The sequence below is a fragment of the Triticum urartu genome, chromosome 1, assembly GCF_003073215.2.
Source record: "Triticum urartu cultivar G1812 chromosome 1, Tu2.1, whole genome shotgun sequence".
Classification (NCBI taxonomy): domain Eukaryota; kingdom Viridiplantae; phylum Streptophyta; class Magnoliopsida; order Poales; family Poaceae; genus Triticum; species Triticum urartu.
In genome coordinates this window covers 59,775,134-59,799,584 of record NC_053022.1, presented here as the reverse complement: position 1 = coordinate 59,799,584, position 24,451 = coordinate 59,775,134, and positions in this window count along the sequence as shown.

The following is a 24,451-nucleotide window of genomic DNA, read 5'->3' as shown; positions in this document are numbered from 1 at the left end:
TATAATACCTCTAAAGGCGGCTTTAGTGGGTTTGATCATCGAATGATCGATGCCCATCTTGCGCACTATGTCCTGGTAAAGCAGATTTAGACTGCTTCCTCCGTCCATAAGCATATTTACCATATTCATCATTTGGATTTGCTAGAGAGATTTCTTTTGTCTTCCTCTATTCAGTGATCTGGGCTCCTCGTCGCTGGCATCGCTTTGAGACCCCTTATCTTTGTTTTTGGTGCCTAACCTGCCAGCTTGTTTGAAGACCCAACATTCTCTGTTGGTATGATTGGCTGCTGTTCCTGGTTTTCCATAAATTTGGCATGGACGGTCGAGTATGCGGTCCAAACTGGACGGACCGGAATTGTCATTTTTGAGTGGCCCTGTCCGCTGACTGGACTTAGAGCTATTAAATCCGGCATTGACTACCGTGTCTTCGGCGCTTTCACCATGTTTGCGGCGTTTGTGTTTGTTGCGCCAGGGTTTGCCGTTGCTATCTCCGGCCTCTGATTTGCTAGTGTTGCTTGCTGTGTTGTTGCTACGAGCCAACCAGCTATCCTCGCCCGCGCAGAAGCGGGTCATGAGTGTCGTGAGGGCTGCCATGGACTTTGGCTTCTCTTGGCCGAGATGTCGGGCGAGCCACTCATCACGGATGTTATGTTTAAAGGCCGCTAGGGCTTCGGCATCCGGACAGTCCACAATTTGGTTCTTCTTGGTTAGGAACAAAGTCCAAAATTTCCTGGCTGACTCTCCGGGCTGTTGTGTTATGTGACTTAAATCATCAGCATCCAGTGGTTGCACATAAGTTCCCTGGAAGTTGTCCAGGAATGCATTTGCTAGGTTCTCCCAACTTCCGATGGAGTTTGCTAGCAAGCTATTTAGCCAATGCCGAGCTGGTCCTTTGAGTTTTAACGGGAGGTACTTGATGGCGTGTAGATCATCCTCGCGGGCCATGTGAATGTGGAGGAAGAAATCCTCAATCCATACCCGGGGTCAGTAGTACCATCGTATGATTCAATGTTCACGGGTTTAAACCCTTCTGGGAATTCATGATCCATTACTTCATCAATGAAGCATAGGGGGTGTGCGGCGCCGCTGTGCCAGGCTATGTCACGACGCAGTTCATACGAGTCTTGTCTGCTGTGTTCGGCCCGGCCGGATTTGCTTTTGGTATATCCGGCATGACGGTCGTCGTCATGTGTTGGGGCGTGCCCTCGTGATCCGAAGATCGATCTTTTGTGTCCTACTTTGTTTTCCAATACGTCTCGCAGGTCTTGCGTGTTACCCCGGGCCTTGCTGTTTTTGTTTGACTGGCGACGGGGTGCAGGCTGGAGTTCAGGCTTATATGCCACTTTGTCCCGGCCACGAGGTGGCCGGTCTGCCGCATCATACGCTGGAGGCACATGTTTTAATGCTTCCTCTTCAAGTTGGGGTAGCAACCTGCGCTTTGGGAAAGTTTTGATTGGGTGCTCGAGTTCGTATTCCTCGGCTCCCAGGACCTCAGACCATCTATCCGCTAGCAGATCTTGCTCAGCTTGAAGCTGTTGTTGCTTTTTCTTCAAGCTTTTTGCTGTGGCCATAAGCCGGCGCTTAAAGTGCTCCTGTTTGACGGGATCCTCAGGCACGATAAATTCTTCGTCGCCGAGGCTCACCTCGTCTTCGGAGAGAGGCATGTAATTGTCATCCTCTGATTCTCCGTCTTCTGCTTGTTCCTTAGGGCTGGCTTGCCCATCTTCCTGCTCGAAGCCTGACTGGAGGGGATTGTCTTCGTCTTCAGCACTATTTGTAGCTTTATTGTCTCCTGTGCCGGTATCGCTGTTTTTGCTATGGTGGGGCTTAGAGGGGCACCGAAGACGCTGGTTCTTGGATTGCTTCTCGGGGGATTATCCTTGGTTGCCTTATTGCCATCGCTTTCTTTGGGGGTGTCCACCATGTATATATCATAAGATGAGGTGGCAGTCCAGCGCCCTGTGGCTGGTGGTTCCCATTCGTCTCCCGCATCGTCGTCCAAACCATCGATGTCGAGCATGTCGGTTAAGTCATCGATAGTGGCTACTAAGTGGGTGGTGGGTGGGGAACGAATTTCTTCGCCGTCCTCTTCCCACTCGAGCTGGACATAGTTCGGCCAAGGGTCTCCTGACAAGGAGAGAGACCATAATGAGTTTAGCACATCACCTAGGGGCGAGTGCTGAAAGATATCCGCGGAGGTGAACTCCATGATTGGTGCCCAATCAGATTGGGTGGGCACGGACGCGAGTGGTTCGGAGTCTGTTGCCGGGGACGAATCCGAGTGTCCGGCAACACAGGTCTCATAGGAGGTGAAGTCAGCATTTGGCTCTATCGCCACCGAGTGTGCAGCCTCCGTGGCGGGGTCCATCCACCCGTCCTCGGACGGTGCGATCTGTTCCGGTTTGAGGGCCGGGGTAGTTACAGGTGTGATCTCCCGAACACTGTCCGACGGCAGAGCTAAATCATGCTCATCGTGACTGTGCGGCACACCTGACATGGGTTCGAATCTGTCGAAGATCAAGTCTCCACAGATGTCGGTGGTATAATTCAAGCTTCCAAACCTGACCTAATGGCCAGGGGCGTAGCTCTCGATCTGCTCCAGATGGCCAAGCGAGTTGGCCCGCAGTACAAAGCCGCCGAATACGAAGATCTGTCCGGGGAGGAAAACCTCGCCCTGGATCGCATCGTTGCCGATGATCGAAGGAGCCATCAAGCCTTGATTGTGACGGCATAGTAGAACTCTCAATGAAAGCACCAATATCGGTGTCAAAACCGGCGGATCTCGGGTAGGGGGTCCCGAACTGTGTGTCTAAGGCGGATGGTAACAGGAGGCAGGAGACACAATGTTTACCTAGGTTCAGGCCCTCGCGATGGAGGTAATACCCTACTTCTTGCTTGATTGATCTTGATGATATGAGTATTACAAGAGTTGATCTACCACAAGATCAGAGAGGCTAAACCCTAGAAGCTAGCCTATGGTATGATTGTTGTTGTCCTACGGACTAAAACCCTCCGGTTTATATAGACACCGGAGGGGCTAGGGTTACACAAAGTCGGTTACAAGGGAGGAGATCTACATATCCGAATCGCCAAGCTCGCCTTCCACGCAAAGGAGAGTCCCATCCAGACATGGGACGAAGTCTTCAATCTTGTATCTTCATAGTCCAACAGTCCGGCCAAAGTATATAGTCCGGCTGTCCGAGGACCCCCTAATCCAGGACTCCCTCACCGCCAAGCCAAGGCGGGTGCCCCCTTTAGGGTTCCCCCCAACCCTAGGCGCATGGGCCCTAGGGGGGGATGGCGCCCAGCCCACTTAGGGGCTGGTTCCCTTCCACATACAGCCCATAGGGCCCTCCGGGGCAGGTGGACCCTCCCGGTGGACCCCCGGAACCCCTTCGGTGGTCCTGGTACAATACCGATAAACCCCCGAACACTTCCGGTGACCGTATGATGACTTCCCATATATAAATCTTCACCTCCTGACCATTTCGGAACTCCTCGTGACGTCTGGGATCTCATCCGGGACTCCGAACAACATTCGGTAACTGCATACTATTTCCCATAACAACTCTAGCGTCACCGAACCTTAAGTGTGTAGACCCTACAGGTTCGGGAATCATGCAGACATGACCGAGACATCTCTACGGCCAATAACCAACAACGGGATCTGGATACCCATCTTGGTTCCCACATATTCCACGATGATCTCATCGGATGAACCACGATGTCGGGGATTCAATCAATCCCATATACAATTCCCTTTGTCTACTGGTATGATACTTGCCCGAGATTCGATCGTCGGTATCCCTATACCTTGTTCAATCTCTTTACTCGTTCCCTAACACATCATCCCGTGATCAACTCCTTGATCACAATGAGCTCATTATTATGATGTCTTACTGAGTGGGCCCAGAGATACCTCTCCGTCACACGGAGTGACAAATCCCAGTCTCGATTCGTGCCAACTCAACAGACACTTTCGGAGATACCCGTAGTGTGCCTTTATAGCCACCCAGTTACGTTTTGACGTTTGGCACACCCAAAGTATTCCTACGGCATCCGGGAGTTGCACAATCTCATGGTCTAAGGAAATGATACTTGACATTAGAAAAGCTTTAGCAGACGAACTACACAATCTTGTGCTATGCTTAGGATTGGGTCTTGTCCATCACATCATTCTCCTAATGATGTGATCCCATTATCAAAGACATCTAATGTCCATGGTCAGGAAACCGTAACCATCTATTGATCAACGAGCTAGTCAACTAGAGGCTCACTAGGGACATGTTGTGGTCTATGTATTCACACATGTATTACGATTTCCGGATAACACAATTACAGCATGAACAATAGAAAATTATCATGAACAAGGAAATATAATAATAACCATTTTATTATTGCCTCTAGGGCATATTTCCGACATATCCTATGAAGACGCACTTCTCCGATTTGGGTTCGAACTTATCAGGCTGAAGCTTTTTCACATAAGCATCGCAACCCCAAACTTTAAGACACAACAGATTAGGTTTCTTGCTAAACCACAGTTCATACGGTGTCGTCTCAACAGATTTAGATGGTGCCCTATTTAACGTGAATGTAGTTGTAGCTAATGCATAACCCCAAAACGAAAGTGGTAAATCGGTAAGAGACATCATAGATCGCACCATATCTACTAAAGCACGGGTACGACGTTCGGACACACCATTACGTTGTGGTGTTCCAGGTGGCTTGAGTTGTGAAACTATTCCACATTGTTTTAAATGAAGGCCAAACTCGTAACTCAAATATTCGCGTCCGTGATCAGATCGTAGAAACTTTATTTTCTTGTTAAGATGATTTTCCACTTCACTCTGAAATTCTTTGAACTTTTCAAATGTTTCAGACTTGTGTTTCATTAAGTAGATATACCCATATCTGCTCGAATCATCTGTGAAGGTTAGAAAATAACGATACCCGCCGCGAGCCTCAACACTCATCGGACTGCATACATCGGTATGTATTATTTCTAATAAGTGAGCGGCTCGCTCCATTGTTCCGAAGAATGGAGTCTTAGTCATCTTGCCTATGAGGCATGGTTCGCAAGTATCAAATGATTCATAATCAAGTGATTCCAAAATTCCATCCGCATGGAGTTTCTTCATGTGATTTACACCAGTATGACCTAAATGGTAGTGCCACAAATATGTTGCACTATCATTATCAACTTTGCATCTTTTGGCATCAATATTATGGATATATGTATTACTACGATCGAGATTCAATAAACCATTTATATTGAGTGTATGACCATAGAAGGTTTTATTCATGGAAACAGAATAACAATTATTCTTTGACTTAAATGAATAACCATATTACAATAAACATGATCCAATCATATTCATGCTCAACGTAAACACCAAATAACATTTATTTTAGGTTCAACACTAATCTCGAAGGTAAAGGGAGTGTGCGATGGTGATCTTATCAACCTTGGAATCACTTCCAACACACATCGTCACCTCACCCTTAACTAGTATTTGTTCATTTTGCAACTCCTTTTTCGAGTTACAAATCTTAGCAGCTGAACCGGTATCAAATACCTAGGGGACACTAGTAAAGTACACATCAATAACATGTATATCACATATACCTTTGTTCATTTTGCCATCCTTCTTATCCGCTAAGTTTTTGGGGCAGTTCCGCTTTCAGTGACCATTTCCTTTGCAGTAGAAGCACTAAGTTTCAGGTTTGGGTCTAGCTTTTGGCTTCTTCACGGGAGTGGAAACTTGCTTGCCATTCTTCTTTAAGTTCCCTTTCTTTCCTTGCCCTTTTTCTTGAAACTAGTAGTCTTGTTAACCATCAAGACTTGATGCTATTTCTTGATTTCTACCTTCGCTGATTTCAGCATCGTGAAGAGCTTGGGAATCGTTTTCGTCATCCCCTGCATATTATAGTTCATCATGAAGTTCTAGTAACTTGGTGATAGTGACTAGAGAAATCTGTCAATCACTATCTTATCTAGAAAATTAACTCCCACTTGATTCAAGTGATTGTAGTACCCAGATATTCTGAGCACATGCTCACTAGCTAAGCTATTCTCCTCCATCTTGTAGGCAAAGCACTAGTCAGAGGTCTCATACCTCTAGACATGGGCATGAGTCTGAAATACCAATTTCAACTCTTGGAACATCTCATATGCTCCATGGCGTTCAAAACATTTTTGAAGTCCCAGGTCTAAGCCCTAAAGCATGGTGCACTAGACTATCAAGTAGTCATCATACCGAGCTTTGTCAAATGTTCATAACGTCTACATCTGCTCCTGCAATAGGTTTGTCACCTAGCGGTTCATCAAGGACATAATTCTTCTGTGCAGCAATGAGGATAATCCTCAGATCATGGACCCAGTCCGCATCATTGCTACTATCATCTTTCTACTTTTCTCAAGGTACATATCAAAAAAATATAGGAGCTATATCGCGAGCTATTGATCTACAACATAGATATGCAATACTATCAAGACTAAGTTCATGATAAATTTAAGTTCAATTAATCATATTACTTAAGAACTCCCACTTAGATAGACATCCCTCTAGTCATCTAAATGATCACGTGATCCATATCAACTAAACCATGTCCGATCATCACGTGAGATGGAGTAGTTTTCAATGGTGAACATCTCTATGTTGATCATATCTACTATGTGATTCACGTTCGACCTTTCGGTCTCAGTGTTCCGAGGCCATATCTGCATATGCTAGGCTCGTCAAGTTTAACCCGAGTATTCTACACGTGCAAAACTGTCTTACACACGTTGTATGTGAACGTAGAGCTTATCACACCTGATCATCACGTGGTGTATCGGCACAACGAACTGTAACAACGGTGCATACTCAGGGAGAACACCTATACCTTGAAATTTAATGAGGGGTCATCTTACAATGCTACCACCGTACTAAGCAAAATAAGATGCATAAAAGATAAACATCACATGCAATCAAAATATGTGACATGATATGGCCATCATCATCTTGTGCCTTTGATCTCCATCTCCAAAGCACCGTCATGATCTCCATCGTCACCATCTTGACACCTTGATCTCCATCGTAGCGTCGTTGTCGTCTCGCCAACTATTGCTTCTACAACTATCGCTACCTCATAGTGATAAAGTAAAGCAATTGCATGGCAATTGTATTCCATACAATAAAGAGACAACCATAAGGCTCCTGCCAGTTGCTGATAACTTTTACAAAACATGATCATCTCATATAATAACTTATATCACATCATGTCTTGACCATATCACATCACAACATGCCCTACAAAAACAAGTTAGACGTCCTCTACTTTGTTGTTGCAAGTTTTACGTGGCTGCTACGGGCTTCTAGCAAGAACCATTCTTACCTACGCATCAAAACCACACAAAAATCGTCAAGTGTGCTGTTTTAACCTTCAACAAGGACCGGCTATAGTCAAATTCGATTCAACTAAAGTTGGAGAAACAGACACCCGCCAGCCACCTTTATGCAAAACAAGTTGCATGTCTGTCGGTGGAACCGGTCTCATGGATGTGGTCATGTAAGGTTGGTCCGGGCCGCTTCATCCAACAATACCGCCGAATCAAAATAAGACATTGGTGGTAAGAAGTATGACTATTATTGCCAACAACTCTTTGTGTTCTACTCGTGCATATCATCTACGCATAGACCTGGCTCGGATGCCACTGTTGGGGAATGTAGCATGCAATTTCAAAAAATTCCTACGATCACGCAAGATCTATCTAGGAGATGCATAGCAACGAGAGGGGGAGAGTGTGTCCACGTACCCTCGTAGACCGAAAGCGAAAGCGTTAGGTTAACACGGTTGATGTAGTCGAACGTCTTCATGATCCAACCGATCTAGTACCGAACGTACATCACCTCCGAGTTCAGCACACATTCAGCTCGATGACGTCCCTTGAACTCTTGATCCAGCAGAGGGTCGAGGGAGAGTTTTGTTAGCACGACGGCATGGTGACGGTGATGGTGATGTGATCCATGCAGGGCTTCGCCTAAGCACTACGACGCTATGACCGGAGGAGTAAACTATGGAGGGGGCACCGCACATGGCTAAGAGAACAACGGTTGTGCTATGGGGTGCCCCCTACCCCCGTATATAAAGGAGCGGAGGAGCAGGTGGCCGGCCAGGGGGGGCACGCCATGGGGGGAGTCCTACTAGGATTCCACTCCTAGTAGGATTCGTCCCCCCTCTTTTCCTTTTTCATCGGAGGGGGAAAGGAAGGAGAGGGAGAGGGAGAAGGAAAGGGAGGCGCCGCCACACCCCTAGTCCAATTCGGACTCCCATGGGGGGGGCCCACCCCTTCCGGGCTCCCCTCTCTCTCCACTAAGGCCCATGTAGGCCCAATATTTCCCCCGGGGGGTTTCAGTAATCCGGTAAAATACCCGAACCACCCGAAACCATTACGATGTCCAAATACCACCTTCCAATATATCAATATTTACCTCTCGACCATTTTGAGACTCCTCGTCATGTCTGTGAACTCATCCGGTACTCAGAACAAACTTCGGTCACCAAAACACATAACTCATAATACAAATCATCATCGGACGTTAAGCGTGCGGACCCTACGGGTTTGAGAGCTATGTAGACATGACCGAGACACATCTCCGATCAATAAGCAATAGCGGAACCTGGATGCTCATATTGGTTCCTACATATTCTACGAAGATCTTTATCGGTCAAACCGCAATAAGAGCATACATTATTCCCTTTGTCATCGGTATGTTACTTGCCCGAGATTCGATCATCGGTATCATCATACCTAGGTCAATCTCATTACCGGCAAGTCTCCTTACTCGTTCCGTAATCCATCATCCCGTAACTAACTCATTAGTCACATTGCTTGCAAGGCTTATAGTGATGTGCATTACCGAGAGGGCCCAGAGATACCTCTCTGATACTTGGAGTGACAAATCCTAATCTTGATCTATGCCAACCCAACAAACACCTTCGGAGACACCTGTAGAGCATATTTATAATCACCCAGTTACGTTGTGACGTTTGATAGCACACAAGATGTTCCTCCAGTATTCGGGAGTTGCACAATCTCATAGTCAGAGGAATATGTATAAGTCATGAAAAAAGCAATAGCAATAAAACTTAACCATCATTATGCTAAGCTAACGGATGGGTCTTGTCCATCACATCATTCTATAATGATATGATCCCGTTCATCAAATGACAACACATGTCTATGGTCAGGAAACTTAACCATCTTTGATTAACGAGCTAGTCAAGTAGAGGCAAACTAGGGACACTCTGTTTTTTCTATGTATTCACACATGTACTAGGTTTCTGGTTAATACAATTCTAGAATGAATAATAAACATTTATCATGATATAAGGAAATATAAATAACAACTTTATTATTGCCTCTAGGGCATATTTCCTTCATCTATCACACCCGATCATCATGTGGTGTCTCAACACGACGAACTGTCGCAACAGTGCATACTCAGGGAGAACACTTATACCTTGAAATTTTAGTTAAGGGATCATCTTATAATGCTACCGCTGTTGTTGGGGATATAACTATTAGGTATGACCCGCCCAGGAGGGCTCGGGTTATACCAATGGCGGTTCATCAATTGGAAGCCCATGAAGTTGTTGAAGATGGCGGTTCATGAAGCAGACTTATTAAAGGGCCCAAAGCCCAAAGGCGGTTTAAGGTCCATAGGTGTAAACCGCCATATATGTATGACTTGTATTGTAAGGCAAGTGTAATTAGTCACCGGGCCGGACACGTTGTTTATGAGCCGACCGGGACTCTGTAAGCCGCTGGGCGTCAACCTGTGTGTATAAAGGGACGACCCGGCGGCGGCTTAGGGCAAGAGGCAACACATCGAGAACTAGGTCAAGCGTATCCACTCCCTGGTAATCGAGACATAAGCAATCCCACTTCAAACTGGATTAGGCTTTACCTTCACCACAAGGGGCCGAACCAGTATAAAATCTTTGTGTCCTTTGCCCCGTTTAACCCCTTTAAGCTAACCCTGTTGCGATGACTCCACGACTAAGTCCTTTTGCTAGGACATCTGCCGTGACAAATCCATGACAGTTGGCGCCCACCGTGGGGCCAGCACACGGTGGTTTCGAGTTCTTACATGGCAAATTTGAAGGGATCGGGCCGGATGACCAAGAGTCGTCGCGGCAAGCTCTACATCGACGATGCAGGCTGGGGCCCCGAGGCCGGCTCAATCGAGTACGGGTACCGGGTCCCCTTCGGCGGAATTCACGTCTTCATCGGCAAGATCGGCGAACCGGGCCCTGAGCTAGACATCTGCACCGACCTCATCAAGACGGCTCAGCGTGCACGACCCGCCCGGGTGCAACCCGCCGTGAAGCATGCCTTCGTCGGATTCATCCATGGGGCGGAATTTGAGGAAGGGTTCGTATCTGGCGGTGAGACGGCCATCTATTCTGATGGTGAGTTGTCCACGGGCGAGATTACTTCATTGTATCAACTGCAAGACGGCAGGCTTGGGGGCTGTTCCGATGTTGATAGTATTCCTGTGACGCCCGGATAATCAAGCTACCGTAATCCCCTATTAATGATGCCTTGTCATAAAAGATTACTGTTGCTAATCTCACTTAGATTCAAAACCGGTTTAAATTCAAATTAAATTACAAGTCAAATAATTATTAGTTCGAACAGTAAAACAAAAAAGTTCGTTATGTCCCAAATATTCTCTAAGAAATTTTCATGAATTAACAAACATCATTTGATTATTTTAAATGCCCTTAAGGTATTTAAAGTTGGACCAGCAGCACTTAAGTGAGCCATTTAAATTCAAGGCTACTTTTGAACAACTCCATTTGGCCCCAAACCTTTTGTGCAACCCTATAATGCTGTCTATTATTTATATGCCAAATATCATAATTAAACAAAGATCATTGGATAGCAAAACAAAATAGAAAACATTAGTTAAGACAAATACAAAAAAAGAGGAAAGAAAGAAGTGCTACTGTAACTTGGCCTGACCGAAGCCACAGTGCGGCCCAGCCCACCTAGCAGGCCTTCTCCTTTCTCGCTACAGGATGGGGAGGCAGGGGAGGTCGTGGAACACATCCACGGTGCCATGGAGGTGGATGGACACCACTTGCCCCTCCCAACCCTACTTAGGTGTTCCCCCGAAATCCTAGATCGCCCTCTCCCATTCCCCTTTGGTCCCCATCGTCCCCCCTCTCCTGTGGGTCGATTTTTAGATCGCAAGCTCACGCGGTCACCACTTCCTCGCCTTCGTTGACGCGTCCACCGACCTCTCCGGCGGGCGGGAGCACGTCCTGGACGTTCGTCGCGCTCGTCCGCGTCCGTTCTGGGCATCAGAGCTAGGAGGGGAGCTGCATAGCCATCGCCATCAACCTCGTCTTCTCTGCTTCGGCCATCGCATGTCATCGTCGTCGACCTCACCGGCCTCCTCGAGCATGGCGTCGGACCCGCAGTGAGCCTCTCCGCCGGTTTTCCCCCTTCCCGTCCTTGATCTATCCTCGTAGACGCCGTAGGCCGTCGTCGCCGACCTCGCGCTCACCATGTGTTGTCTCCGCCCCACGGACCTCCCTGGCCGCGCCCCCTGCCCATGGCCACGCCCGACCCGCACCCTGGGCTTCCCTAACCGTGCCTTGCTGTGCGCCCAGCCCGCACGCCGGCCGTTCCCTGCTCACACGCCCGTGCCCGCGTGCCTCCCGCGGGAACTGCTGCTGCGCTAACACTGCTGTTGCCCGCGCTGCTGTGGCTTGGTACTGTCGCCGGAGGCTGCTCGCTTGGCCGCGCCCGCGCACGCGCGCACCCGCTGCCGCTCGCGCCCGAGCGCTCCGGCTCGCCTCGCCTCTCCCGCCTCCTCCAATTGCGTCGACGCCCTGCTCCTCTGCCGCTGCAGCCATCCAACACCACCCGCTGCCCCCGCTGCATAGCCTCCCCCCGCCTAGCGACGCCCCCGCCCCACTCGCCAGCCATGCGCGCGCCGCCCTCCGTCAGCGCCGCCCGCCGCTCCCCAACCCCCGCGGCCGCGCGCTCCGGCACCCGACGCGCCTTGCCCGGGTTCGCCCCGACGGGCAACCCCGCCCACAGCCCCGTTAACCCGCACGCCCGGTTGGCCCTATGGGCCACAACCCAGTGGGGGCCCCCCACGCCCCTGTCCAAAAAAAGAAAAAATATTTAATATATATATAATTAACTAATTAATTGATGGTTTAATTAAATTAATTAATTAGGTTTAACTAAACTAATTACTAGTTAGTCTAATTAGTCATCTAATTAGTTGGTGTGTATGACAGACGGGTCCCACTACCCTGTTTGACCAGTTAACGGTCTGTGTTGACCACTGACGTCAAGATGACGTCATGCTAGTGTAATAACTCATTTTAGATTTAATAATAAATTCAGAAAATGTTCAAATCTTTGAAAATTCATAGAAAATAATCTGTAACTCGGATGAAAAAGTTTTGTACACGAAAGTTGCTTAGAACGACGAGACGAGTCTGAATACGCCGCCCGTTCGTCCGCCGCACATCCCTAGCATAGCGAGCATGCAACAATCCCCTCTGTTTCATCTGTCCAAAAATGCCTAACACCGGGGATACTTTCCCGTGTTGGGTTTCGTAGTAATTTCAAAAAATTTCCTACGCACACGCAAGATCATGTGATGCATAGCAACAAGAGGGGAGAGTGTTGTCTACGTACCCAACGCAGACCGACTGCGGAAGCGCTGACACGACGTAGAGGAAGTAGTCGTACGTCTTCACGATCCAACCGATCAAGCACCGAAACTACGGCACCTCCGAGTTCGAGCACACGTTCAGCTCGATGACGATCCCCGGACTCCGATCCAGCAAAGTGTCGGGGAAGAGTTCTGTCAGCACAACGGCGTGGTGACGATCTTGATGTACGACAGCAGCAGGGCTTCGCCTAAACTCCGCTACAGTATTATCGAGGTATATGGTGGCAGGGGGCACCGCACACGGCTAAGGAATAGATCACGTGGATCAACTTGTGTGTTCTAGGGTGCCTCTACCTCAGTATATAAAGGAGCCAAGGGGGGAGGGGGGCGCCGGCCAGGGAGAGAGGCGCAGGAGGAGTCCTACTCCTTCCGGGAGTAGGACTCCCCCCCCAATCCTATTCCAACTAGGATTCCCAAGGGGGGAAAGAGAGAGAGGGGGGCCGGCCACCTTCTCCTAGTCCTAATAGGACTAGGGGAGGGGGAAGTGGCGCAGCCACCTTGGGCTGTCCCTTTCTCCTTTCCACTAAGGCCCATGAAGGCCCATATGGCTCCCGGGGGGTTCCGGTAACCTCCCGGTAACCCGGTAAAATCCCGATTTCACCCGGAACACTTCCGATGTCCAAACATAGGCTTCCAATATATCAATCTTTATGTCTCGACCATTTCGAGACTCCTCGTCATGTCCGTGATCACATCCTGGACTCCGAACAACCTTCGGTACATCAAAATGCATAAACTCATAATATAACTGTCATCGTAACCTTAAGCGTGCGGACCCTACGGGTTCGAGAACAATGTAGACATGACCGAGACACGTCTCCGGTCAATAACCAATAGCGGACCTGGATGCCCATATTGGCTCCTACATATTCTACGAAGATCTTTATCGGTCAGACCGCATAACAACATACCGTTGTTCCCTTTGTCATCGGTATGTTACTTGCCCGAGATTCGATCGTCGGTATCCAATACCTAGTTCAATCTCGTTACAGGCAAGTCTCTTTACTCGTTCCGTAATACATCATCTCACAACTAACTCATTAGTTGTAATGCTTGCAAGGCTTATGTGATGTGCATTACCGAGAGGGCCCAGAGATACCTCTCCGACAATCGGAGTGACAAATCCTAATCTCGAAATACGCCAACCCAACATCTACCTTTGGAGACACCTGTAATGCTCCTTTATAATCACCCAGTTACGTTGTGACGTTTGGTAGCACCCAAAGTGTTCCTCCGGCAAACGGGAGTTGCATAATCTCATAGTCATAGGAACATGTATAAGTCATGAAGAAAGCAATAGCAACATACTAAACGATCGGGTGCTAAGCTAATGGAATGGGTCATGTCAATCAGATCATTCAACTAATGATGTGACCTCATTAATCAAACAACAACTCATTGTTCATGGTCAGGAAACATAACCATCTTTGATTAACGAGCTAGTCAAGTAGAGGCATACTAGTGACACTTTGTTTGTCTATGTATTCACACATGTATTATGTTTCCGGTTAATACAATTCTAGCATGAATAATAAACATTTATCATGATTATAAGGAAATAAATAATAACTTTATTATTGCCTCTAGGGCATATTTCCTTCATCCCGGTTGTTTCCCCCCTTCGTCGGTATCACCTCGTACCGCGTTAGGGCACACCTAGCACCGCGTATTGCCTTGTTATGCTTTGTGATGATTTTTTTGCTCTGTTATTTATTGTGTTCCCCCCGTTACTTCTTTCCGGTAAACCCCGAGACCGCTGCCGTTACCCCCGAGATCGACTACATCAACGACCACCCCTCCTTCTTGCCAGAGCAACCAGGCAAGCCCCCCCCCTTGATCACCAGATATCGCCTACTCTTCTATGTACTGCTTGCATTAGAGTAGTGTAGCATGTTACTGCTTTCCGTTAATCCTATCATGATGCATAGCCTATCATTGTTGCTACAGTTATTGATACCTTACCTGCAATCCTAAATGCTTAGTATAGGATGCTAGTTTATCATCATTGGCCCTACATTCTTGTCCATCTGCCATGCTATACTATCGGGCCATGATCACTCGGGAGGTGATCACAGGTATATACTTATATACATAATGTATGATACTTGCGGTGACTAAAGTCGGGTCGGCTCGTTGAGTACCCGCAAGTGATTCCGATGTTGGGGACTGAAGGGGCAGGTGGTTCCATCCAGGTAGTGGTGGGCCTGGGTTCCCGACGGCCCCCAACTGTTACTTTGTGGCGGAGCGACAGGGCAGGTTGAGACCACCTAGGAGAGAGGTGGGCCTGGCCCTGGTCGGCGTCCACTGTTACTTCAAAATAACACGCTTAACGAGATCTTAGAATTTGATCTGAGTCTGGCCACTGGCCTATATGCACTAACCAACTACGCGGGAACAGTTATGGGCACTCGATGTCGTGGTATCAGCCGAAGCCTTCATGACGTCAGTGACTGAGCGGCGCGCGCCGGGTTGGACTAGAACGCCTGCTCTTGTATAAGGGAGGCTAGGTCTGCTCGCCGGCCGCGTATGCAACGTGCAGGTGTGCAATGGGCGATGGGCCCAGACCCCTGCGCCATAGGATTTAGACCGGCGTGCTGAACTCTCTGTTGTGCCTAGGTGGGGCTGCAATGTGTTGATCTTCTGAGGTCGGGCATGACCCAGAAAAGTGTGTCCGGACAAAGGGGATTGAGCGTGTTGGGAAATGTGGTGCACCCCTGCAGGGAAGTTTATCTATTCGAATAGTCGTGTCCCTCGGTAAAAGGATGACCCGGAGTTGTACCTTGACCTTATGACAACTAGAACCAGATACTTAATTAAACACACACTTCCAAGTGCCATATACAACCGGTGATCGCTCTCTCACAGGGCCACGAGGGGAGGATCACCGGGTAGGATTATGCTATGCGATGATACTTGGTGAACTTACCATCTACTCTCTTCTACATGCTGCAAGATGGAGGCTGCCAGAAGCGTAGTCTTCGATAGGACTAGCTATCCCCCTCTTATTCTGGCATTCTGTAGTTCAGTCCACATATGCTAACCCTTTTCCATTTGATACCAATGCATACATATGTAGTGTAGCTCCTTGCTTGCGAGTACTTTGGATGAGTACTCACGGTTGCTTTGCTCCCCCCTTTTCCCTTTTCTATACCTGATTGTTGCGACCAGACGTTGGAGTCCAGGAGCCAGACACCACTGTCGATGACGACTGCTACTACTCAGGAGGTGCCTACTACTACGTGCAGGCCGCTGACGACGACCAGGAGTAGTTTAGGAGGATCCCAGGCAGGAGGCCTGCACCTCTTTCGACATGTATCCCAGTTTGTGCTAGCCTTCTTAAGGCAAACTTGTTTAACTTATGTCTGTAATCAGATATTGTTGCTTCCGCTAACTCGTCTATGATCGATCTCTTGTATTCGAGCCCTCGAGGCCCCTGGCTTGTAATATGATGCTTGTATGACTTATTTTATTTGTAGAGTTGTGTTGTGATATCTTCCCGTGAGTCCCTGATCTTGATCGTACACGTTTGCGTGTATGATTTGTGTACGATTGAATCGGGGGCGTCACAAGTTGGTATTAGAGCCAACTGCCTGTAGGAATCCCCCTTCCACACTCCTTGGTCGAAGTTGAGTCTAGACATTGCAAAACTTTTTACTAACATGGTTGTGTGTCTTACGGGCCCACGTCGCCATTTGGGTGGTATTAGGATCTTTTACTCCTTGTCTATACTCTGGGACTCTGATCTCTCTTCTATTCAGGTTAAATGATTTTACTAAATATGACTTTAGGTTCTCGTAACTACTTCTCCCGGAGAGTCCCTTATCACAGATGATCGCCTACTGCACCGGAAGATTTTGAAGATACTCTTTGATCATTCCCGAGACCCTTGTGCCCTCTGCCTTTTCAATTCCCTATTACCGATATATCCATATGGATAACGACATACACTTGTTGTTCATACAATTACTTTGAGTTTCTCATGTTATTACAAGATGCATCGAATTGCTCTCTGATTCTTAAGAATCCCTTGTACCACTGCCTTATAGTTCCTTGCCGCAGAAATACCCATACGGATAATTCCTCGCACTTATCGAGTATCCACTCATTATCAGTTGTTCTTGTGTTCCGCAAAAGACTTCGAAATACTATTTGATCTTTCGAAAATCCTCAACATCCTGTTGTTCTGGGAATTCTTGCATACTTACATTCCGGTTAATTCCATTGGTTTAGCAATTCACTTTAAAAACCTTTGTGATTGTCATTCCGATCCTTTTGATTCAACATGTGTGTGAATGCACACAATCATCAGTTGTTCCCTGGAATTTATCCTTCCGATTCAGACGTCATTTCGGACATGAGCTGGATCTCGACCCATCAAATTGCGCTATTCAGCTTATCCATCCCTAATCAGAGCATTGCTTCTGATCCCTTGTCTTGGAATTCATAATTCCTTGGCATTTGAGCTTTGAGTTAGTCAGTTGTTTCTATAATCCGATGCACTTGCATTCCTTCTTCCTTTGATAGAGTACCGATACTCACATCAGCTCCGTTGTATACCACCAGACCTCTTGTTGGATTATTATTTGACAATGTCCTTCATATTCAAATAACCTTGTGAGCCTTTCCACGAATATATAAAGCCTTTGGTAAATTATATCCTCTGCTTTCTCAACCATGCTCGGTTTTCGAGCTGGTGGTATTTACTATTGAAGCTTGTGGTATATGGTTCCATGATACCCTGACGGGTTGAACCTATGCCTTCCTTAATATGTGTGAACTCGAAAGTTTTCACGTGTCATACTCTTCTGGTATTTTGCTAGATAAAATTTCAACACTACAACTTCTTCGAAAGTGAGAGGTGAATGGAAGGTTATACATTGAAGAAGTGGGAGTCGACCTTGAACTTTGTGTTCATGCCCATGGACACAATGTAGATCCTACCATAGAAGCTTCTTGTAATAATAACTATTTCGTTGATATAATATAGTTTGGTATCTGTGAATTGATCCTATGCAATCGTGGTTCGGACCATATTTTCTCTTTGATCCCATTTCTTGGACAAGTTAAATCACTTGTATTTTGCAAGTCAATACACCAGTCCAACCTCTACTTTGATCTACTGTCGAGTATTACCCTCTGGTATCTTGAGAATATCTAAGAACCGTGTTGCATCTTATGAGTCTTCATCAGCTATTATTTCTCACTGATTCCAATTTTTCATGGGTTCTGAGTTGTTAGTCGCTCAAGGACACCGGTAAGTGAACCGATTCCGCACTCTGGTTCGATAACTCTAAGTAATCTTCGTTGCTTACGAGTTTAATAATCCTTCAAGTCATTCCTAGCCTGATCAGCTATATCATTATTGTGCTAAGTTTCAACTGGGCTACCTGGTCCTTCTTCCTAGAGCACAATTTTCGACGATGAGCTAAGCTTACGTCGATCTTCCTCGTCATGTCATTTCGCCTTGAATAGAAAACTTGATTTGGAGTTTGTGTCATACCCTTGGTTCCAATAACCTTTCGATTCACCATTCATTTGACTCGATGTCATCACCGATCAATTACATCTTCATGAAATATCTCGACAAAATTTGTTGTGATCATCATCAACATTTTGACTCCTTCCAGGATATCAATCAAATTCTTGATGAGAAATACCATCCTTGTCCCTCGATGAATTATATTATCATTGACGACATCATTGCCTTCCCTCCGGCACAAACTTGATCATGCTATGGAGCTCCTTGCTATCCAGCTTAAGTTATGTCATACCTTGGAGCACTATCGTATTTTATGTCAAGAATGTTGCGAGAAATTCACCACCCTTAAGAATTCTTGCTACAAGTGATACTTATTACCATCACCATTCTTTTCTTGGTCCCCGTGTTGTTTCTAACTGGAATATCGACAAATGGTCTGTGATGTGTAAATTCTAAACTTCTAGCAACCTTATTGCTTTGAAGTTAATGGTCGATAGTTTCATTCTAAGTCTATTGCTTATTGAATCATCATTCGAACATTGATCGTGCTACCTAGTCCAGATTTGCGGGTGCACCTTTCTATCGTTGTTCAATTGTGTATGTTTCCCTCGAGCCTACATCATTATATCATTTGATATTTGATCTGACTAATGTTATCTCCTTGTTCACATAGTTGTGGAAATCCACCTTTTGAAAATCTCAATGAATTTTCGCTGAGCCAATCAGCCACCTCCTCACCTCTCCTTGATTTAATGATGAGCTCTTGTTTCGGAACTCGCTCCCATATTCCATTTCCCGAGAATCTTACAATGTCATCCCGACAATTTGTGTTGCACCTTTCTACTCAGGCATCCTGAATCTGAGTTATCCTAACACCAATCAGATCTGAATCTCGGTCAGATATGATGGTTGGAACATAATTCCAAGAGTTATAACATTGTTCTTATCTGACCCGGTGAGGTGATGTCGTGCCTAGCACATCTAGCCGGAGGCCCTATTGTTATAGATTCCTTTTCAACAAGGCTATCCTTTCTTCCATGAGGAAATTGTAAGACTTATTCTACAAGCCGTTCCTGATGGATCCTTTGTGTTTCCAAAGTCTGATCTTCATCTGATGACCATATCAATGCTATCTCGATGCATGTCTATGGTACTCCAATTTTCAACAAGAACATTTGAAGCCCAATGCTAAATGTTTCCTGCTCAATTATCCAAACACCGTTGTATGGGTAATGTCAGGAAATTTCTCTCCCCGTACCTAAAGAGTTTTCTACATTATATCCTGTCATGGATATCATGCTCTACTTGACCTTGGGAAGGATATACCCCTAAATTATATGTTTAAACACATTTTCCTTTCCATTGTTCTGTTTAATCTGATAATCGTATCTTCCTTTCCATTGGTTGGTTTAACGTTGCTTGTGGTCTATAAGATCTAAGCAGTAATATTCTCCTGCTTATGTGAACATCTCGGTGTACAATCCTGTCAGCAAGACCCTGTTACTATTGTTGATGACATTCCGATAGCCACCGATGGACGAGAACCTTGCCTATTGGTCCGCCTCGTTCAACGAGCAGGAAAATGGTTCTCTTCGTCCCTCGCCCTTGGTACCGACGTTGTTGCCGACATAACTGGCAGTCTACCCTCTGACATGCCTTGCTATCATGAACATGCAAATTGTCACCGCTCCTCCTACTTTTAACCCACATGGTGGGCCCATAACCCACAGTTCCACATGATCGAAACCTGAATCCCCAGTACACCCCAGCTCCTAAAGGTTATTCCTCATGCTTGGCTTCGTATGTAATTCACGAGCCACCTTACAAGAAATCATCAATTCTGGTATCAGACTAATACTTATTCCGTTACTCTAAAATCCTTTCACACTCTGTTTTAGGCAACGAACGATTGGCCACCTGAAACTTCTTACCGTACCTTCTTGTTCGGCTCTCAATGTGTTCCATTTGAACAATTCGAGAGTTACTCATGTGATCATTCATGGGATAAATCCCAGATGATTTCCCCTGATAGCATTCTATCGTTGTCGGGCTGCCCCTTTCTTATTGGTAAGTACGATGGAGTTCACCAAGAAAGGCTGATGACTTATCCTGATAACCCGAAGCTAAGGAATGACGACATCAACGGAAGCGGTCAACTTCTTTGAGAAGAGCAACCACGACCGAGAAGATTCGTTAGAATTTCGTAACCTAATCTCTTCCCCCTTACTCCCCCTCCTAAATCTCGGGACAAGATTTCTTGTAGTGGAGGAGAATTGTGACGCCCAGATAATCAAGCTACCGTAATCCCGTATTAATGATGCCTTGTCATCAAAGATTACTGTTGCTAATCTCACTTAGATTCAAAACCAGTTTAAATTCAAATTAAATTACAAGTCAAATACTTATTTGTTCGAACAGTAAAACAAAAATGTTCGTTATGTCCCAAATATTCTCTAAGAAGTTTTCATGAATTAACAAACATCATTTGATTATTTTAAATGCCCTTAAGGTATTTAAAGTTGGACCAGCAGCACTTAAGTGAGCCATTTAAATTCAAGGCTACTTTTGAACAACTCCATTTGGCCCCAAACCTTTTGTGCAACCCTGTGATACTGTCTATTATTTATATGCCAAATCTCATAATTAAACAAGATCGTTGGCCAGCAAAACAAAATAGAAAACATTAGTTAAGACAAATACAAAAAAAGATTTAAGAAAGAAGTGCTATTGTAACTCGGCCTGACCGAAGCCACAGTGCGGCCCAGCCCACCTAGCAGGCCTTCTCCTTTCTCGCTACAGGATGGGGAGGCAGGGGCATTCCCTAAACGGCGCCTGTTGCGCCCGTTACAGGCATGGGCGCAACGGGCGCACACCCCCCACCGCGCACTGGGCCGGCCCATTTTCGTGTTTTTATTTTGTGTCTTAACAAGCAAAAAAGTTCGCTGCCAGGATTCGAACCACCTACCTTGCACATCAAGGACCGCCAGTTTAACCACGCGACCACACAGCGGGATTTGGTTACGTTCTAGTCTTTTCCTCTAGTATTCGTTCTTCTTCCTTTTTAAATTTTTCGTTTTCTTTTTTATCTTCATCTTGGCATGATGAATTTGTTCGCAAATACATGAACATTTTCTTCAAATCGATCAACTTTTTTCAAAATCCATGAACTTTTTTTAAAATTTTGATGAACTTTTATTAAAATTCGATGAACTATTTTTGCAATTTGATGAACTTTTTCCGAATTTCAATGAACTTTTTCAATGTCGATGAACTTTTTTCAGATTTGATGTTTTTTTTATTTCGATGAACTTTTTTCACCTTTTGTAAACTTTTTTCTAAAACCGATGAACTTTTTTCAAATTTGTGACCTATTTTTGAAGATTGATGAACTTTTTTCAAAATCGATGAACCTTTTTTGAATTTTGATGAACTTTTTTCAAAATCGATGAACCTTTTTTGAATTTTCATGAACTTTTTCCGAATTTCAACGAACTTTTTTAATGTCGATGAACTTTTTTCAGATTTGATGTTTTTTTCCATTTCAATGAACTTTTTTACCTTTTTGTGAACTTTTTTCCAAAACCGATGAACTTTTTTCAAATTGGTGACCTATTTTTGAAGATTGATGAAACTTTTTTCAAAATCGATGAACCTTTTTTGAATTTTGATGAACTTTTTTCAAAATCGATGAACCTTTTTGAATTTTGATGAACTTTTTTCAAAATCAATGAACCTTTTTTGAATTTTGATGAAATTGCTTCAAAATTGATGAACCTTTTTTGAATTTTGATGAAATTGTTTTCAAAACCGATGAACCTTTTTCAAAATCGGTGAACATTTTTCAAAATCGATGAACCTTTTTTGAATTTTGATGAACTTTTTTAAAATCTGTGAACTGTTTTCTTATGATTGGTGAACTATTTTTCAAAATCGATAGACATTTATCTCAAAATCGTGAACTCTTTTTCAAAGTTTAGTATTTTTTTCAAAACAAATGAGCTTTTCTGTAATTCATCGATTTTTTTCCAAAATGTATTCAAAAATATTAAAAATCAAAGCGCTACAGTGAATGTTTATGTACAATTAATTACGCGAGTACAAATGTACTAATAAAGTTCGCCCAGGTTTTCAGTAGCGCAAAGTGGGTGAGGTGGTTAACCTTCCCGTTCGCTGTTTTCTTGGCGCGAGTTCGAATCTCGCTGGGAACAATTTTGCGGTTGTTTTTTTTTTCGCGCTACCCCTATGATTGTATTTCGCTGGGCCGGCCCACTCGCAACTCCTTCGGGCGCCAGTACCAGAAACCGGCGCTGAGAGCGCCGGTTAGGAGCTCCCGGCAGGGGGAGGGCGTAGCACACATCCACGGTGCCATGGAGGTGGATGGCCACCACGTGCCCCTCCCCAACCCTACTTAGGTGTTCCCCCGAAACCCTAGCTCGCCCTCTCCCATTCCCCTTGGATCCCCATCGCCCCCCTCTCCTGTGGGTCGATTTTGAGATCGCAAGCTCACGCATTCACCATTTCCTCGCCATCGTTGACGCGTCCACCGACCTCTCCGGCGGGCGGGAGCACGTCCTGGATCTTCGTCGCGCTCGTCCGCGTCCGTTCCGAGCATCGGAGCTAGGAGGGGAGCTGCGTAGCCATCGCCATCAACCTCGTCTTCTCTGCTTCGGCCATCGCATGTCGTCGCCGTCGATCTACACCACCGCGACCTCACCGGCCTCCTCGAGCACGCCATCGGACCCGCAGTGAGCCTCTCCGCCGGTTTTCCCTCTTCCCGTCCTCGATCTATCCTCGTAGACGCCGTAGGCCGCCGTCGTCGACCTCGAGCTCACCATGTGTTGTCTCCGCCCCACGGACCTCCCTGGATGCGCCCCCTGCCCGTGGCCGCGCCCGGCCCGCACCCTGGGCTTCCCTAACTGCGCCTTGCTGCGCGCCCAGCCCGCACGCCGGCCGCTCCCTGCTCGCGCGCCCGCGCCCGCGTGCCTCCCGCAGGAACTGCTGCTGTGCTAATACTGCTGCTGCCCGCGCTGTTGCGGCTTGCTGCCGTCGCCGGAGGCTGCTCGCTTGGCCGCGCCCGTGCACGCGCGCTCCCGCTGCCGCTTGCGCCCGAGCGCTCCGGCTCGCCTCGCCTCCTCCTTGTGGTGCCCGCCTCCTCCAACCGCGCCGGCGCCCTGCTCCTCTGCCGCCGCAGCCATCCAGCACCACCCGCTGCCTCCGCTGCATAGCCCCGCCGCCTAGCGCCGCCCCGCCCCGCTCTCCTGCCACGCGCGCGCTGCCCTCTGCCGGCGCCGCCCGCTGCTCCCCAACCCCCGCGGTCGCGCGCTCCGGCACCCGGCACGCCTTGCCCGGGTTCGCCCCGACGAGCAACCCCGCCCACAGCCCCGTTAACCCGCACGCCCGGTTGGCCTTATGGGCCACAACCCAGTGGTCCTCCCACGCCCCTGTCCAAAAAAAAAAATTTAATATATATATATAATGAACTAATTAATTAATGGTTTAATTAATTTAATTAATTAGGTTTAACTAAACTAATTACTAGTTAGTCTAATTAGTCATTTAATTAGTTGGTGTGTGTATGACAGACGGGCCCCACAACCCTGTTTGACCAGTCAACGCTCTGTGTTGACCGCTGATGTCATGATGACGTCATGTTGGTGTAATAACTCCATTTTAGATTTAATAATAAATTCAGAAAATGTTCAAATCTTTGAAAATTCATAGAAAATAATCCGTAACTCGGATGAAAAAGTTTTGTACGTGAAAGTTGCTCAGAACGACGTGACGAATCTAAATACGCCGCCCGTTCGTCCGCCACACATCCCTAGCATAGCGAGTATGCAACAATCCCTCTCCGTTTTATCTGTTCAAAAATGCCTAACACCGGGGATACTTTCCCGGTTGTTTCCCCCCTTCGTCGGTATCACCTCGTACCGCGTTAGGGCACACCTAGCGCCGCGTATTGCCCTGTTATGCTTTGTGATGCTTTGTTTGCTCTGTTATTTATTGTGTTCCCCCCGTTACTTCTTTCCGGTAGACCCCGAGACCGCTATCGTTACCCCCGAGATCGACTACATCGACGACCACCCCTCCTTCTTGCTAGAGCAACCAGGCAAGCCCCCCTCCTTGATCACCAGATATCGCCTACTCTTCTCTCTACTGCTTGCATTAGAGTAGAGTAGTGTAGCATGTTACTGCGTTCCGTTAATCTTATCCTGATGCA